Raw genomic sequence first — 18871 nt, 5'->3', positions numbered from 1 at the left:
CTTAGATGGAGTTATAGATGCTTAGATGGAGCTATACTGTCAATGTGTAATGCCACTGTACATTGCAGGGCCAATATACTTTTCTCAGTGCCTTTAATTTTAGTTTGGCTGAAGTGGCAGATGTTACAGCATTAGGCAGATGTTACAGCACTAAGCTCTGGGGATCTATGCATGAAACTACAGAGGCCCTGAAGAAAATAATAGGCAAGAATTCTCCTTATTATGCAACTATGCATTCTTGTGGTGATTTTGCAAGCTGTTCACCTCTTGTAGGGATCTCAGAAGGATCAGAGTTTATTTATTTTAAGAATGAACAGTCTCTCAGAGTAATTTATAAACTGTGGAGATTAACTGAAAGCATCTCACAGGCACAAAGAGCCGTTTGATGCCTTACTCAGGGCATGGCTACACTTGCAGAGGTAGAGCGCCGGGAGTTAAACCAGACCTCGGAGACAGCAGCAGGCACAGTGGAGTGGCCACATTAGCAGCTCTTGCAATGCCACAGAGAGCAGTGCATTGTGGTAGCTATCCCAATGTGCAAGTGGCTGCAGCATGCTTTTCAAATGGGGGGGGGGTGGAGTAAAGTGTGTTGTGTGGGGGGGGAGAGGCAGTGTGTTTTGCGGGGCAGTGTGTCAGCATGTTGTCTTGCAAGTTCAGACAGCAGCAGGGGGAAACCCTGACACCAGCTCCCCCCACCTTCACACACGCACGCCTGCCTCAGCAGCAGCGGTATTCCACAGTAATGGTTTGCTTTGTCCTGAAGCATGTGGGCTGTCAAAAACAGAGCTTTGAAAGGGGATATCTGTATGCCTGCAGCCAAATTCAAAACAATGACAAGAGTGGCCACTTGACTTCAAGGCATTATGGGACGTTTCCAGTGGCCAATCACAGCACAGTAATGCAACCAGTGGTTCACACTGATACCCAGGCATTTCAGCCAGGGTGCAGCAAGCTCTATGCTTCTCGTGGAGGTGGGTTACCAGGAGCACTCCAGCTGCAGAGTCCAGGCACTCTAAGTGCCTTGCCAGTGTGGATACCTCGGGAGTTAGGGCACCCGGGGCTGATTTAATGTGCTCTAACTTGTAAGTGTAGCCAAGGCCTCAGATTAACTACGAGGAGTCTGGTGGCACCTTAAAGACTAACCGATTTATTTGGGCATAAGCTTTTGTGGGTAAAAATCCCACTTCTTCAGATGCATGGAGGGAAAATTACATATACAGGCATAAATACATTGGCACAGGAAGAGACGGGCGTTACCTTACAAGTGGAGAACCAGTCTTGAGGAGGCCAGTTCAGTCAGGTTGGATGTGATACCTCACCAATTATTGGGAGTGGACCACATCTAATTGCTTGACAACCCTAAATTAAAATATTTTTATTTAGTTGAATTTTTTCACTCATTATTCATTTTAGAGGACATTTTTGAAACACTTTTAAAAAGTGAAAAAAATTCATTTCCAAGGATGGTGAGGAACGATTTAGTGTGCTACTAGAGCAGACAACTAGAAATAATAATATGAAATTAAGCAAAAGGAAATCAGACTGAATGTCAAAAAAAATACCTTCCTGGAAGTAAGATCTATGAGCCTGTAAAATAATCTCCAAGGGAAGTGGTGGAAGCTTGACAACTTTTAAAATCAGATTGGACAAAAGACTTCCAAATGTGGGAGGCATGGTCTTGCTTTGACAAGCAAATGGATGGAATCATCTAATACAGTGTTTCCCAAACTTGAGACACTGCTTGTATAGGGAAAGACGCTGGTGGGACTGGCCAGTTTGTTTACCTGCTGCATCCACAGGTTTGGCCAATTGTGGCTCCCACTGGCCGCGGTTCACTGCTCCAGGCCAATGGGAGCTGCTGGAAGCGGCGGCCAGTACGTCCCTCGGCCCGCGCCACTTCCAGCAGCTCCCATTGGCCTGCAGCAGTGAACCGAGGCCAGTGGGAGCCGCAATCGGCCGGACCAGCAGACGCAGCAGGTAAAGAAATCGGCTCAGCCCGCCAGGCGCTTTCCCTACAAAAGCGGTGTCCCAAGTTTGGGAAACACTGATCTAATAGGTCTTCAGCCTCTTTTCAGTGATGCTCATATGAAAATAAACACAACAGTAAACATTAAACTAAAATAACAACTGATTAGTGCCAGACAACCTGGAATTATCTAAATCTTAAAAGTAGCCCAATGTCAAAAATGTACTTAGAATTAGAGCTGTGAGTCTGAAGCAGTTGTGTGAGTGGATAATGTTTACATCTCCTTCAAAAGCAGTGTTGTGCTCTGGTCAGTACAATATTCACATACAACAATCCTCTTTGCAAAGTTCAAAAGAAGGGCAGGTACTATTGATCCAAGGACAAAAAAAGTAGGAGCTGAGGCTATAAAATCTGAATTTATAGCCTAAAAAGAGACAGTTCAAGGGTATTTAATTTAGGTATATAAAACCTTAAATAGTACAGTTAATACCAAATGCACTTGTTTTTGTTTTTGAAGAGACATAACAGGACAAGGGGCATAACTGCAAAGTAAAGACAAATTTGAAAGAGATATCATGTGTCCCATTTTTCTTCACAAAGAATCATAAGTATGTGTAGAATAGTTTACCAAGCAAAGATGCTGAAGCTTAAACACTGGGGGGATCATTCAAGAAACAATTACGGCAAATGGCATCCTGAGGGGATTAAAGTATTAAAAGAAAATGAACCTTAATAGGCTGAACAGACTTCACTTATTCCCAGAAATTTATTAGGGTCATAAACCTTGAAACAAATACAGTAGCAGAAAGATAAGGTATAGGTAGTTGATTTGCTAATGTTTTCTTTGTTTTATATATATAAGTGTTTTTCCACTTCTGCTGCACAGCGGCAGCACAAATGTACACATATAAACACGTTGGTGAAATTTCAGCCATTCAGGCAAAATTAACAAAAGTAATCTCTAAAATTTGGTACAGCTGTTATTAATAAGAGAGCTAATTTCACAGTCTGACATCTAGGGATTATGAGAAAAATAAAATTAAGTCAGTAATACATGTTTGCACTGTGGATGGAATTCTGGATGAAAGCCACGTGTGGCCTCATTTCCTATGTGGGACAGAGTATGAGAAGTTAGTCCCTCATCTAGTCCTCTTGTGGCAGGTCATGATGCTGGCAGGCAACCCTTTTGTGGGAGTGTAAACGGGGTCGACTCACCCCTGCGGCGCCTCCTGCTGGTTGCTCTGCGAATTTAGGCCAGTCCAGCCCTGGAGCACCCTCTGCAGGCCAGTGATCCACCTGTTTGTAGGCCCCCCCGTGTCCCTCCCTGGACCCGGTGCCCTTCTACATGGGGTGCCGCCCCCTACCAGTAACCCCTTTCTCTGGGTCTCCCCTCCTTAGGGAACCCTCACCCTCTATCCCTACCTTGCCTCAGTTTTCGGCTACTGCCAGTCATTGTCTAGCCCCACACTCTGGGGCAGACTGCAGTCTCAGCCCACTCATCACAGGCAAAGTTGGGTTTGGACCTGCTGCTTTGTCCTACCCCTGGGCTGCCCTCTGCAACCCCCAGTACCTTTGGCCCACTGCTAGGCCGCAGCCTGGGGCTTTCTAGGCCGGAGCTCCCCAGCTCCTCAGCCTTCCCCAGCCCTGCTGCACTCAGGTATCTAGTCTCAAGCCCTAAGCAGCCAGGCCCATCTCTCTCTATAGCCAGAGAGAGACTGTCTGGCTTCTGGCTTCCCTGCCTTCTTATAAGGCCCTGTTCTTCAGTTTGGGGCGTGGCCCCCAGCTGCAGCCACTTCCTCAATCAGCCCAGCTTTTTGGAGTAGCAGCTCTCAAGCCCTGCTAGGCCACTTTTAAACCCCTTAAAAACCCCAGAGCAGGGAATCCACCCTGCTACAGGGAGCTACTACGTACTGTGGTTTGGAATATCATCCACTGTTCCTCCAAACCCCCATGCAGGGATCTGCTACACACAAACCTAGTGACCTTTCTCCTTCCCTGACACAATACTATTATCTATTCAAAACCCAATGTGCGGAGGGCTGAGACTCCCATGAGTGCAGCCAGTGTGCCTGTGCCTTCCCCCGCTCCATGCAAGCCTCCTCCTAGACTTCCACCATGCACAGGGCAGTGCACTCCTTGCATAAAATAGGAGATGTTATGCTACTTACGCCCAAGTTCAGCACCTCCTTGTAAAGCTACTTTTAAACAGGACCTCATGCATTCTGCAGCACACTCGCCTTCAATTCTGTGGCAAGTACTCCTGGTCCACAGCAGCACACTGGTTTTCAAATACATAATGCAAATGAGATTGTAATTTTTAATTCAACAGAAAGTGCCATTTTAATAGCTATCCATGCATTTCAAGTTGCTGTGAATTTTTTGCCTTACCGTAGAATTGAAAACTAGTGTGCAGCAGAAATCAGGGGGACCTGCAAATGTGAGAGCCAAAGGCTGCCCAATACAGCCCTTTCTGGATGCTGAGAGAGAACAGAGAGCACTTCCTTCCACTCCCAGCTGCTACAAGAAAGGAAGGAGAGGGAACAAAGAAACAGGAATTGCTCATGGACCATCTACTGTAGTATCCTGTCTAAGTAGCCAGCACCAGATGCTTCAGAAAAAGGTGCAAGAACCCTTATAATGGACAAATATATATAATAACTTGCACTTAAGGGAGATTCTTCCTAACTCCAGGCTGATAGTGATTGACTGTCCCTCCCACTCCTCCTGGAGGCTGGGAGAGAACAGTGGCAATGAACATTACTACAGTGCAATGCAGGGAGCTGATATTCTCTGGAAGAATGGAATGTTATTCAAACCACAAGGAAGTTAAAGTAATTTTATAGACTGTGTGTTTAATATTCATTTGATTCCTGCAAACTTACATTTCCTGGGAAATATAATTAAAAATGAGCAAACAACATTTAAGGAGTGTCATAGCTTAATGGTCTGGACATAGGACTTTGATATACTACAGCAACTGTGGCTGAAACATTGGGAAGGCACGAATTAGGTAAGCACGTCTCCACCTAGATTCCCTTGTCCCTCCCTGACTTCATCAAGCTCCCAGCAGCATTGTAGATCCTTCTTCTCTGCCCTGGGCACTACGCAGCAGCACTTTGACCAACATTTACACCAAGTATTTGCACTTAAAATACAATGAAAATTTGTCTATGACATTTTCTATATAATTCAATTAATATCAGTCCCATATATACATTCATACCACGTCTATTAGAAAGGAAGTGTTCTCTTGACATTATTTGCCATAAGGCACATTAATACAGTGCAGTAGCTTGGTGAGATGAACTTAACTCAAGAAAATAATAGATTCCTTTTTAATGAAAATTAAATACAATATTTGAAATCAAATAATATGGCCCAGATTCAAATCCCTTCCCTCATGTTGGGGGAATATCTCACTCCAGGGAGTCAGTGAGACTTGTGGAGCAAGGGGATCCCTAACTGAGCAATCATACCCAAATCTGGCCCTATGGTCTAACAATATTCTTGCATCATTTAAAAATACAGGGGAGTTAACTTACTCTGTCTCCTTTGTTTTTATTCTCTTTTCTTTCCCTTTTTCCATTTCTAGGACCAGATCCATAGCTGGGGTAAATCAGAAAAGATCCATTGACCTGTGTTGGCCTGTGCTGATTTATCCTAGCTGAGGATCTAGTTCCAACTCTCCAGTCTTTTCTTGCACTCTGTATATCTTTGTGCATCTTTTCCTTCCGCTTCTCGGGGCTTGGCTTCCGTCAACCTGTGCAGTGCTTTTCATTCTTTTTAATTCAATTTCTCTTTTATTTTAGTCAGTGGTTCCCAACTTTTTCCAGGCCAGGACCCTTTCTCCAAGTTAGCTATATGTGAAGGGCAGGGTGTTCATGACTTGCATCCCGCAGTGCATGATCACACCCATCCCCGCAGGTTACTACCCCCCATTTGAAAACTCATGTTTCGGACCATTTTTTTCACCTCTGCTTTTTCTTTGTACTGGTAATTGTATAGAAATCCTGCCAAGGAGGCTAAAAGACCCTATTAAATTTACATGGGATTCCAACACTTCCAAGCTGATGTCACTATATTCTACTCAGAGGAAAATCTTTGTCAGCGCTTTGTTTTACAACAGTACATACAGGCTGAGTATCTTCTAATAAACTAAAGTTATTATGTGTCTCCTCTGCAAGTAGCACAATTTTGTGTTATTGCTGAAAATTAAAGTGTCAGTATTAATTTATATACTTCTCTTTCTATAACTCAAACTGGACCTAAATACCAACAGCCATTCTTCACAGTTTTCATTCTATTAAATACAATTTATTAAAATCAGAGGTAAACTGAGCATTTTTAATATCCTTGTATCATTAATCATTTAAAAACTTGCCTGGTTTGTTGTTACTCCAGCATAACAAGCAGAAGAGAGCCTCCCCATCTGGTTTTATTCTCTAGCAATTTACATTATAGCAGTGTCCTTTGGGACTCCTCAGATTTGGATAAGTCAGCAGTCTCTTTTACAAAACCCCATTTTCATTCCTCAAATTCCATTCTGCAGTGGCCTGACACTGCATTCAAGATCTCAGGCAGCAACTTGTTTCCCAAACTGTATAGGTGTGTTTGGGTCTGTCAGAGTGTAGCTTACAAGCATTCAAAATAAAACACAGGACCTGCTTCTGGCCTTACACCAGGATAAGGCCCTAGTCCTGTATTGTACAGGATCAAGGCCTAAACCTGAGGTAATGCCACTGAAGTCAGCATAGCGTTGCCAGCATCTACCATTATGAAAGGAGATTCAGGCCCATAGAAGTCAGCAATACAATACAGTAGTTCTTGTATTTGTTAAGCTTAATTTTCAATTCTTAAAATTATCTTTTCTAAAATTTGCAGATGCTCATCCTCAAACCAAAACTTCTTTTCAGTCTTGCTGTTGCAATGTTCTGGGTGGGGTTTCCATCCCCACCCGCATCCTGGTCTGCATTGCTAGACATACAGAGGACATGAAAGATTAATATGTAGAAAATATTCTGCAGATGTATGCTACGGATGAAGTATAACTTAAATAGCAGTGACTATTGTTAGCCACAGATTTATTTGGCCCATATACAAACGTGACTATTACTTTATGGTGATATGCTTCATCTGTAGCACACTGAGTACTTTTCATATAAATGTCTTTCAAGGGCTCTATTTGTCTGGCATACACGGAGTAGCACTCAGTGAGCTGAGGTTGCAGAACAAGCTGTAGGATATTATTCTGCATCGTTTGAGGAACAGCTTAAGATTATGTAGTTAAAGACCATATTGCCATATATATGCCCTTTGTGTGAGACTGGCAGGGCTGCCAGCATTACTGTCCCCAAGAGGGTCAGCTAGCAGCTGAAGCAGGGAGCGTGTTCTGGTGTGACAGTGGTCACTATGGGGGAGAACACTGGGAATGCTCAATCAGGGCAAACTGCAAAGAATGGGGCACATGTTCCCCCAAACTGGGGCTTATTTTAATACTTAGGGCTGATCCATACTGGGGGTGGGGGGGACCGATCTAAGATACGCAACTTCAGCTACGCTATTCACATAGCTGAAGTTGAAGTATCTTAGTTCGACTTACCTGGCCGTGCTCACGGCGGCAAGTCGACCACTGCGGCTCCCCCATCGACTCTGCTTACTCCTCCTGCCGAGGTGGAGTATGGGCATCGATTCGGGGATCGATTTATCGCGTCTAGATGAGACGCAATAAAATCGATCCCCAATAGATCGATTACTACCAGCCAATCCGGCGGGTAGTATAGACGTACCCTTAGATTCACCAAGCCAGCAACAAAACAGTTTCTAGAATACCTTACTGGTTGCTCAGAAGCCAAAAACACAGCTCCCTTAGAGCAACCCAGCCTTCAGTTCCCACCCAGACAGCCAAGTCAAATATGGTGAGGATTATTTAAAATTTTATTCACCATATATACATTTCCACCACTCCCAAGAGATCAGACACATTACCCACCAGGTCAATGAATATTTCAGATCTTACCCAAATACATGCTTACAGCCAATTCTTAGTAACTGAACTAAGATTTATTAAAGAAAAGAGTTATTGTGGATAAAAGATTATACATGCAGATATGAATAAAGTTCTTAGCTCAGTTTCATAGTAGAGATGGTGAGCCGCTGAGTTGCAAAAAGTTCTTTCACAATCAATTCCATAGGTTATAATCTAATAGAATGTCCATGTGCAGAGTCTGTATAAATTCTTCCATAAGAAATAACAGGGTAATCTAGACTGGTGCTGGAAGCTACTCAAGCTTCCCCTGACCAAGCTTAAGCAGATCTGAGATAAAAGGATCAGGACCCCAGAGTTCTTGTATAGATCTCTGGCAGACTCTTGAAAGCCTCTTGACAGCATAACACAGCAGGCATTCTTTGAATGAAGAATAGGGAAGGCACAACGTTGCTTTGAAGTAAAAATCCCTATTTCCTATGTATGCACAGGTAAATTAGTTGTATTAATTAACATAAGACAATTATCCAAATTATTTAAGCATCCCATTATGACACACACAATTTAAACTGAAGACAATGTAAGCAATATTATTTCCTGCAATATCTTACATCTTTGATCTGAAGGTTAACTTAACCATCAGCAAGCATAATATAATGTAATTAATACATGAAAGGGAATGGTTAACATCTAACAAGATATAGATAAACACATACAAATACAATTAGTATTTACCTCTAATTCTCTAACAATACAAATTTGCATTTCAAAGCTCTATCTAGCATGGCTTTGTTAGCTATTTATAAGGAATGGCCCTAATTACCATTTATATACTTTTCTAATATGTCTTTAAAGGTTGAATTTGGGTCATTTACCCTGCTCATTGCTTAATTTCTGGCTCAGTGTCACACCTGGTAAAGAGTCCCACAGCTCCTATATTTGTCCCTGTGTTTTTGAAGCTTCTGGAGTCACCGAGGGATGGTGCAACTCTGTACTACCTCCTCTGTGGGGCTCTGCCTTAGGCAGAGAAAAGCCCAAACTGAATACAGAATACAAAACCCTGCAACTGGGCTCAATCCTGAAAGGTGTTGAGGATCCTCAATTCCCACCGACATCTGAAATCAAGGGCAGGCAGTACCTTGCAAAATCAGTCCCTACATCCATAAAACCCAATTCCTGTACCTCACACAATAGAAAGTAACAAAGCTAACAGGAAACAAATCTGTAAAACAATAAAATGAATAAATTCCCCATATGCCATAATGAATAGCAATTTCTTCCAAATGTCTAACTATAACTGCCAAGAACAATACAATTACATTCAACCGATGTTAAAAATGAATAAATAAATACAGTATCAAGCTCAATTTCCAGTTATATATCAGATGAGAAAACATCATTCACTGGTTGTTCCCTCTGCCCCCAATTTCTCATTTTTTACTCTGCAAAGTCCACCAGCGTATTTGGATTGTAAAAGAATTTTCTCTGTTTAAAACAAACAACCTAATATGAACAAAACTAAAAAAGTCTGAATTCAGCAGGAATACATTTCAGACCAGGAACTAAAGTAAAATTTATTTTCCTCATGTGTATGGTATATCAAGATTGGGAAAATAAAAGCTAACATCTTGTATGCACCAGTATGTAAATCCGAAATAACCCCATTAATTTTATTGGAATTACTTTTACATTGAAAGCAAACAGGTGATGGGGCAGTGCAAAAACTTAAGTTAGATAGATATTCAGTGAGAGTTTAGGAAAAGTTTCCGTCCCCACAAAACAAGAGGCTGAAGTTTCCTTCAGACAGAAGCAACAGTGGGTACTAGAGAGGGGCTAAATCCCTCCAGCAGTGGTGACACCACATGGCCAGGTCTCGGGTGAAACAAGGGAGCCTTCAATCATCAACTACTCTGAGTCTTTTGCAACTAATATCAGAGTTAATAAAAAGCAATAGGGGGAGGAGCAGCTTATTAAGTTCTGGAGAGATTGTCGCCTTCCCACTGACTTCTTTCTAGAGAAGGGGTTGATCTCCTAGTTAATATGGGTTCTTGGCAGCTGGCTCCTCCTCTTTTCCTTATTTTCAAAGAAACAATGAAGACAGGAAATGCATCAGTTAATTGCAGCTATGGGATATTAAAGACAAACAGAATATTTGCATCCTGTGATGGAATACAACCCTGTATTCACACCCTACATACTATTTTAATAATCTTTGTACAAGGTATGCCTTGTAAGGTATCATTTGAAAACTCATAATTTGCTGGTCAGTATTTTCCTGATAAAATGTGTGTGGCAGCATTGTATGTGAAGTTATAAGATTCCCCTGTATGATGTTATTAACATGTTCCAAACCCCATAGCACTGCCCAGGCAGGACTCAGCAAATAGGTCTGTCCTAAACAAAGGAATGTGTGCTTGCCTTAATTTGAATTTAAGCAGTAAAGAGAGTCAAACAGGAAGGGTAAACAAAAAAGCTCAAACTAGCTGGGAAAAAAAACAGCAGGGAACATCCTTCCACATAGACTCTGTCTCCTGGCTCTCAGCTGGAAATGTTTTTTTCAGAAGAGGGGCTGAAACTATAAAAAGGAAGGGCAAACATCCCAAGATACCTTCTCTCTCTCTCTCTCTCTCTCTGCCTGCCTATCATAAACTTCAGCACCTGAGTGGGAAAAAAAGAAAACAGCCTTTGGACTGGGGGCAATGGGGGAGAAGGTGAGGGGAAATCCTGACCTGAAGAGTTTGGTCAGTAATCTTGCTGGAAATGTGGTGAAAAAATTTGCTTGAATCTAATATCATTCGTTAAATTGGGCACTAGGAAGTATTTTCTCTTTATTTTTCTTGTAACCATTTCTGGCTTTTATGCAACATTACTTGTAATCCCTTAAAATCTCTTTGTAGTTAAACTTATTTTATTGTTTTATCTAATCCAGTGTGTTTAAATTGAAGTGCCTGGGTAACTGAATTCAATGTAATAACCTGGTACATTATTTAATTCAAGGAATAACAGACAATATATTTGGACTGTCTAGGAGAAGGCTGGGCAGTATACAACATACATTTCTGGAGGAAATCTAGGAGGTGGAGTGCATTGGGGGTCACCCTGCAGTAACACCAAATCTGGTGAAAACCAGGATGTGATTGTAGGTTGCAGTTACACAAACATCTGGGAGTGGCCTGCATGCAGGTAGCTAGTTGTGAGCAGTCCAGGTGGAGACTAAAACAAAGCATTACAAGAAACCTCAGGTTACAGGGGCAGGAGCAACAGGTCCCCACTGGTCTGGATTGTACCTTTGTAGGTCCCACATCCCTCAATATTTTTTCTGTATTTCACTATCATAGTGTCTGCCAGCAGCTATCTATCTAATTTAAGACTGAAGCTTCTTTCCAATTCTCATCATACATTTAGAAAGGTTTATAACTCAGTGGGACTGCATTTGTCATAGCAATTTTTAGGTCCAGATCCAGAGCAATTTTTCTCAGAGTATTTTGTTGTTCTTAGTGTCTAGTTTTGAGAGCATAGAACATAAATTAGATGTGTGTAAGTGCAGGGCAGGGACCATTCTCTCTCTCTCATGTTTGGAAATTCCTGCCACCCTGGGGCTGATGCAACAAATAAATAGGAAAAAATGATAAAATAAATAATTGGGGTACATAGAAATGCCTAAAAGATAAGGTTGGCAGCACATGTGTTTCCATTCCCAACTAATCTAGCCTTTATGGCTTGTCTACATGGGAAATTGAAGAGCGTAGCAGCAGATAGCTAGTCCTGTGGGGACACTATTCCTGAATAAAAAGGACTTTATTCCACTATCCCAATTTATGCATCCACACAATAGCATCCAGAATCTAGCCCTTGGGTATAATTTATTACAAGTGTCTTACGTGCTATGGGCCTTAGGCCCCTAAGTGCCTAAGACTTGCCTATGCTAGAAAGTTTTGCTGTTTTGCCTATGCCAGTATAATTAAAGCCACAACCTCCTCTACTGTGAATGCAGTTTGACCAATGTAAAACTGCTTGTACTGGTATAGCTCATTGCAATTTGGGTAGCAAAATAAGCTGTACCAATATGAGCACCGTTATACAGCTATAACCCTGCCTACATTAGGGCTTATACTGGTATAAATACTGTTAAAAAAAACCACACTCCGAAACAATAGAGCAGTGGTCCCCAACATGGTGCCCGCAGGCGCCATGGTGCCCGCTGGGGCATTTATGTGCGCCCACCTAGTGTCCAGCAGGGGAGAGAAGCCGCGGCTCCACACCTGACGTGGACAGAGAACTCAGGCTGCGAGCGCGGTGTTCTCTGTTCCCAGCAGGCGTGGGGCCCGCCTAGTGCCCAGCAGGGGAGAGAAGCCGTGACCCCGCACCTGACAGGGACAGAGAACTCAGGCTGCCAGCACGGTGGTCTCTGTTCTCAGCAGGGGAGACAAGCCACGGCCCCGTGCCTGATGGAGACAGAGAACTCCAGGGCTGCAGGTGCCGGTGTTCTCGGTCCCAGGCAGCTGCGGGGCTGCGGCTTAAGCCAGAGAGAATCCGCAGCCCCGCGCCTCCCGGGGACAGAGACCTCCAGGGCTGCAGGCTGTGGGCGCCGGTGTTCTCTGTCCTCGCAGCTTCTCTCCGGCTTCTCTCTTCTCTCTGGATTCATATATTATGTTATCTTAAATATGATGTTTTTCATATTATTTAATGTACAAATACAAAATAAGCCTTGAAAAATTGTTGGCGCCCGCCACACTCTTCTGAAAACATGAATGTGCTATTGGCCACGAAAAGGTTGGGGACCACTGCAATAGAGCTTTTCTACTGTCTGACCAGGCCAAAGTCACTTCTGAAAAAAGACGGTTACTCACCTGTAGTAACTGTTGTTCTTCGAGATGTGTTGCTCCAATCCATTCCAGTTAGGTGTGCGCGCCGCGCGTGCACGGCATCTCGGAACTTTTTTACCCTAGCAACACCGGCGGGCCGGCTGGCGCCCCCTGGAATGGCGCCGCTATGGCGCTAAATATATACCCCAGCCGGCCCGTCCGCTCCTCAGTTCCTTCTTGCCGGCTACTCCGACAGTGGGGAAGGAGGGCGGGTCTGGAATGGATAGGAGCAACACATCTCGAAGAACAACAGTTACTACAGGTGAGTAACCGTCTTTTCTTCTTCGAGTGATTGCTCCAATGCATTCCAGTTAGGTGATTCCCAAGCCTTACCTAGGCGGTGGGGTCGGAGGTAGATGTCGCAGAATGCAAACTGCTAAGCCAAAGGCTGCATCAGCTCTGGACTGTTGGACCAAAGAGGCACTGGTCCGGATAGAGGACCAGGTAGTAGCATGACACATCCCCTGGAAGGGTATGTGACCACTAAAAACAGAACGAGAAAAACTACGAGTAGCTAGGGAAGTGGAGGTCAGCTAAGCTGTGCTCCACTGTTCCAACTGGCCGTCACGGGCGGGAAGAAGGAACTGAGGAGCGGACAGGCCGGCTGGGGTATATATTTAGCGCCATAGCGGCGCCACTCCAGGGGGCGCCAGCCGGCCCGCCGGTGTTGCTAGGGTAAAAAAGTTCCGAGATGCCGTGCACGCGCGGCGCGCACACCTAACTGGAATGCATTGGAGCAATCACTCGAAGAAGAATGGATCTTTAGCTCCTAAGTCATTTAAGTACTTTTCAAAATTTTACCCCTTAACTTTTAAAACAATTTTCCAAAGTCGCTTACATATTACTTTAGCCCTGTTTTCTACAGCATTCTGAAACATGAAACCAGTCTGAGCCTACATTGCCTTGTTTCCTCAAATGTGGCAGTATCCTGTCATGTTATTTCTCTGTTCCAAACCTGAGCATTAAATTGGACAGGAGTTTAATAATTAATTGCACGTTAGGCTTATTAGTTCCATACAGCAGAGCTCCGGTACTACCCAATATGCTGTAAACACTATATTCATTTTACTATAGTTTGTAACATACTGACAGAAATGCCAAAAATGCTTCTTCCTTTATGGAAAAGTCCTACAGAATATAATAGAAGATTATATCACTAATGTAGATTTCTATAAGATTGTTGAAAAGCCTGTAGAAAAGACACATTCTCTATTTAATTCTATGAGTATTTCAAGTGGTATCTATAGATCTCTATTAAATTACTTCAAAACCTATTGATTTTATTCCTATGAAATTCTACAGGATTTTGCTATAAAGGCTATCCCATAGAACTATATTCTTTCTTCTCCTCCATTGTACTACATGTATTCTGTTTGGGTGATGGGAAAGCAGGATAGAAGGTACACTTTAAACTAAACTTTGGTCATTTCATTTACTCCAAATTCTCTAATTTCCTTTCCTGATCTCTTTGGTTTTTTAAAGAAACTTACCATCTTTGGGGCAAGGTCTGTCTTTTTGTTCTATGTTCATACTGCACCTCAGACAATGGGGTCCTAATTCATAACTGAGGCTCCTAAATGCTATGACAGTACAAATAATTTTAATCATCTTGGGGCTGCTGTCTGTGGCAGGCCACGTCTGATTTAAATACAAGATGGAGGGCAATCCATGTCTGACGTAAACCCCTTCTACTAGGCAGAGCCTCTGTGTAGTTCTGATGCTGGATTCTGGGGATCTGGAATTAGTTTTGCTGGAGGAAGCGCGCACACACACACACACACACACACACACACACACACACGAGTCTGATACAGCCACCTTGCATACAGACTGCTTTCATCTACCCCCTTGTGCTTTGAATGAGGTAACCTCATAATCTTTGGAAAAAAATCACCCACTGTGTGTTGCTCTCTCAGGTTAAGAGAGAATTGAGAGACATTATCATTCACTATGCTCCAGTGTAAATTACAGTGTAACATGTATTCCCACCATATCTCCTTCTCCCCACTCCCCTTCTCAATATTTCAATCAAAGGATCAGAAGGGGGAATGCTAACAAGATGGACATAAACTCCTACTCCAGGGGCAGAAAAACTTTTTGGCTTGAGGGCCGCATCGGGTTTTGTAAATTGTATGGAGGGGAGGGGGTCATGGCCCGGCCCCCACTTCCTATCTGCCACCCTGGGGGACTCCTGCCCCATCCTACCCCTCCCCACCTCCCGTTCCCTGATGGCCCTTCTGGGACATAAGAAAATAAGAACGTCCGTACTGGGTCAGACCAAAGGTCCATCTAGCCAAGTATCCTGTCTACCGACAGTGGCCAATCTCTCTCTTCTGCCATCCATCTCCAAGAGTCTAGGGACACCATTCCTTACCCATCCTGGCTAATAGCCATTAATGGACTTAAGCTCCATGAATGTATCCAGTTCTCTTTTAAACGCTGTTATAGTCCTAGCCTTCACAACCTCCTCAGGTAAGGAGTTCCACAAGTTGACTGTGCGCTGAGTGAAGAAGAACTTCCTTTTATTTGTTTTAAACCTGCTGCCTATTAATTTCATTTGGGAATAAGTAAATAACTTTTCCTTATCTACTTTCTCCACATCACTCATGATTTTATATACCTCTATCATATTCCCCCTTAGTCTCCTCTTTTCCAAGCTGAAAAGTCCTAGCCTCTTTAATCTCTCCTCATATGGGACCCGTTCCAAACCCCTAATCATTTTAGATGCCCTTCTCTGAACCTTTTCTAATGCCAGTATATCTTTTTTGAGATGAGGAGACCACATCTGTACACAGTATTCTAGATGTGGGCATACCATCGATTTATATAAGGGCAATAATATATTCTTCTTATTCTCTATCCCCTCTTTAACGATTCCTAACATCCTGTTTGCTTTTTTGACCACCTCTGCACACTGAGTGGACATCTTCAGAGAACTATCCATGATGACTCCAAGATCTTTTTCCTGATTTGTTGTAGCTAAATTAGCCCGCATCAAATTGTATGTGTAGTTGGGATTATTTTTTCCAATGTGCATTACTTTACATTTATCCACATTAAATTTCATTTGCCATTTTGTTGCCCAATCCCTTAGTTTTGTGAGATCTTTTTGAAGTTCTTCACAATCTGCTTTGGTCTTAACTATCTTGAGCAGTTTAGTATCATCTGCAAACTTTGCCACCTCACTTTTTACCCCTTTCTCCAGATCATTTATGAATAAGTTGAATAGGATTGGTCCTAGGACTGACCCCTGGGGAACACCACTAGTTACCCCTTTCCATTCTGAGAATTTACCATTAATTCCTACCCTTTGTCCCCTGTCTTTTAACCAGTTCTCAATCCCCTGCCCCATCCACGCACCCCTGCTCCCTGTCCCCTGACTGCCCCCGGACCTCTGCCGCCCCATTCAAACCCTCCTCTCATTCCTGATGGCTCCCCCAGGACCCCTGCCCCATCCAACCACCCCTTCTTCCTGTCTCCTGACTGCCCCCGGCCGCCCCATCCAACCCCCCTCCTTCTTGACTGCCCCCCGGGATCCCTGCCCCCATTCAACCCCCTGTTTCCTACCCAATCACCATCCATGCCCCCCGCCCCCTGACCACCACCCCGAACTCCTCTGCCCTCTATCCAACCTCCCCACTCCCTGCCCCCATCCACGCTGCCTGGAGCATGGGTGGCTGGTGGCGCTACAGCCACGCTGCCCGGTGGGAGCTGGGCCATGCTGCCTCCGCCGCCACCACCACCATGCAGCACAGAGCACTGGGTCAGGCCGGGCTCTGCACCTGCGCTGCCCCAGGAGCTCGCAGCCCCGCTGCCCAGAGCATTGCACCAGCAGCGGAGCGAGTGAGTTGAGGCTGCGGTGGAGGGGGAACAGCAGGGGAGGGGCCAGGAGCTAGCCTCCCGGGCCAGGAGTTCGGGGCCAGGCAGGATGTGGCCCACGGACCATAGTTTGCCCACCTCTGTCCTACTCTGTAAGGAGGACATCCTGTCGACCCACCAACCCTATGGCAACATGACCAAAGTTACACCACCAGTTTTCACTGCAGGACTTCTGCTTTACCTTATTCTAAGAGTGAGAGATGGCTCATAACTTACCACGCTTTTATAGCAAATGGTCTTGCTCTGGATAGATTCAACTAAGCAGAGATGCCTTCCCTTAGAGGCAATAATACCTACTACAAATCTTTATCAAGATTCTGTTCTCCATTGTCCATATTTCTCGGCTAGTGTTTATCTCTCTGATCTGCAGATGTTTGACTAAGTGAACAGATGCCCACAGATTTGTAATCAAGATCCAATCTAATATTTGGCCAATACACAACAAGAAAACTATTTTTATGGGGAAATGAGAGTCATTACAAAGCATACACTCATTGTGAGTTGTTTTAGCTTTGACCCTGAAGGGCTGCCTTCTAGCTCAGTATGGGGCATTGTTGGCAAATACCTCAGAAGAATGAGGCTGGTCCAAAAGATCAGAAGTTTTAGAGGGAGGGAATACCCAGTAATAGCATGGAAAAACCATAAGTTCTGGCTGCAGTAATTGGCCCAATTGTTTTCCCCTCAGGCGCAACAAGTGTGCATTTGAAAATGCATACACACCATTGCAGTTGCACATACAATTCTGGTAATTATGCACGCTAATACCCATTCTCATGCAAACACCTCTATTTTATAAGTGCAGCTTTTGCATCTATGAATGAGAACTAGGCCTTTCATGTGTATCGTGTTTCGAATTGTACCTTATCATGCAGCTTTGAAACTTTTACTAAATGCAGAGAACTTCGTCTGAGATTTATACACTTACTCATGAGCCCAAGAGATGAATACACATTGGTTTATTTTTGTTTGGAAAGCATACCCTGGGCGAGTTGCCAAGTCATTAAAATGTTATGGGCCTTGTAGACATGTGGACTCACCCCTGCGGCACCTCCTGCTGGTCTCTCAGGGAATTAGCTCGTTCCAGCTCTGGAGCGCCCTCTGCAGGCCGGTGATCCACCTGTCCTCTGGCCCTGTGTCCCTCCCAGGACCCTGGTGCCCTGTTAGCTGGGGTGCTGCCCCCAAGCAGTAACTCCTTTCTCTCAGGGTCTCCCCTCCCCAGAAAATCCCCACCCTCTATCCCCACCTTGCCTCAGTATCAGGCTACTGCCAGTCATTGTCTAACCCCTGCACCCTGGGGCAGACTGCAGTATCAGCCTACTCATCACTGGCAAGGTTGGGTTTGGACCTGCTGCCTTGGCCTACCCCTGGGCTGCCCTCTGCAACCTATAGGCCAGGCTGCAGCCTGGGGCTTTCCAGGCTGGAGCTCCCCAGCTCCTCTGCCTTTCCCCAGCCCTACTCTACTCAGGTACCCTGTGTCTCACTCCCTGCCAGCTGAGTCTGTTTGGGGCATGGCCCCAGCTGCAGCCACTTCCCCCAATGAGCCCAGCTTTTTAGAGCTGTTTTCTCCAGCCACAGCCCCCTCCCAGGGCTGGTTTAAGCCCTTTAAGGCAGAAGCAGGGTAACCACCCTGCTACAGGCCTCAATCATAAATTTTAAGATAATGTATTTGTTTATGTTTTGTTGCCCAGAGGTGATTAGCTCTTCTGCTAGAAGGTCAGGGTGTTATTCTGCTGCAAGGTTTTGGGATGAACTTCAGATGAAATTAATAATTCTACTGTAGCTGTAGCCAATGACAGCAGTTCGAAGCATCACTATTAAGCAAGTGGAAGAAGATGCCACTCACGCTTTGCCATTCAATATCCATGAGGTTTCACCAAGTTTATATGCTGAACATAAAGAAAAAAATCTGTAACCAATTCATTGCCACATACCTTGTGTAAATGCATTTTTCTGAATGCAGTAAGAATTCTGTGGACTAAATCCTGAGTCTCCAGCCTCCGCAGGCAGGGGAAAAACACTATTAATGCAAAGAAGTAGGAGCAGAGAGAACTAAAAAGAATAAAATGTCTCTAGGCAGCTCCTTTTCAATTCAGACTGGAGAGGTTAGAGCAGGATTTCCCAAACACTGAGTCCCAACTCACCAGTGGGTCATAGGAAGGTTCTAAAATTGCTATGTCC

The sequence above is a fragment of the Mauremys reevesii genome, linkage group 2 (genome assembly GCF_016161935.1).
Source record: "Mauremys reevesii isolate NIE-2019 linkage group 2, ASM1616193v1, whole genome shotgun sequence".
NCBI lineage: Eukaryota > Metazoa > Chordata > Testudines > Geoemydidae > Mauremys > Mauremys reevesii.
Note: the sequence above shows the minus strand (reverse complement) of the source record.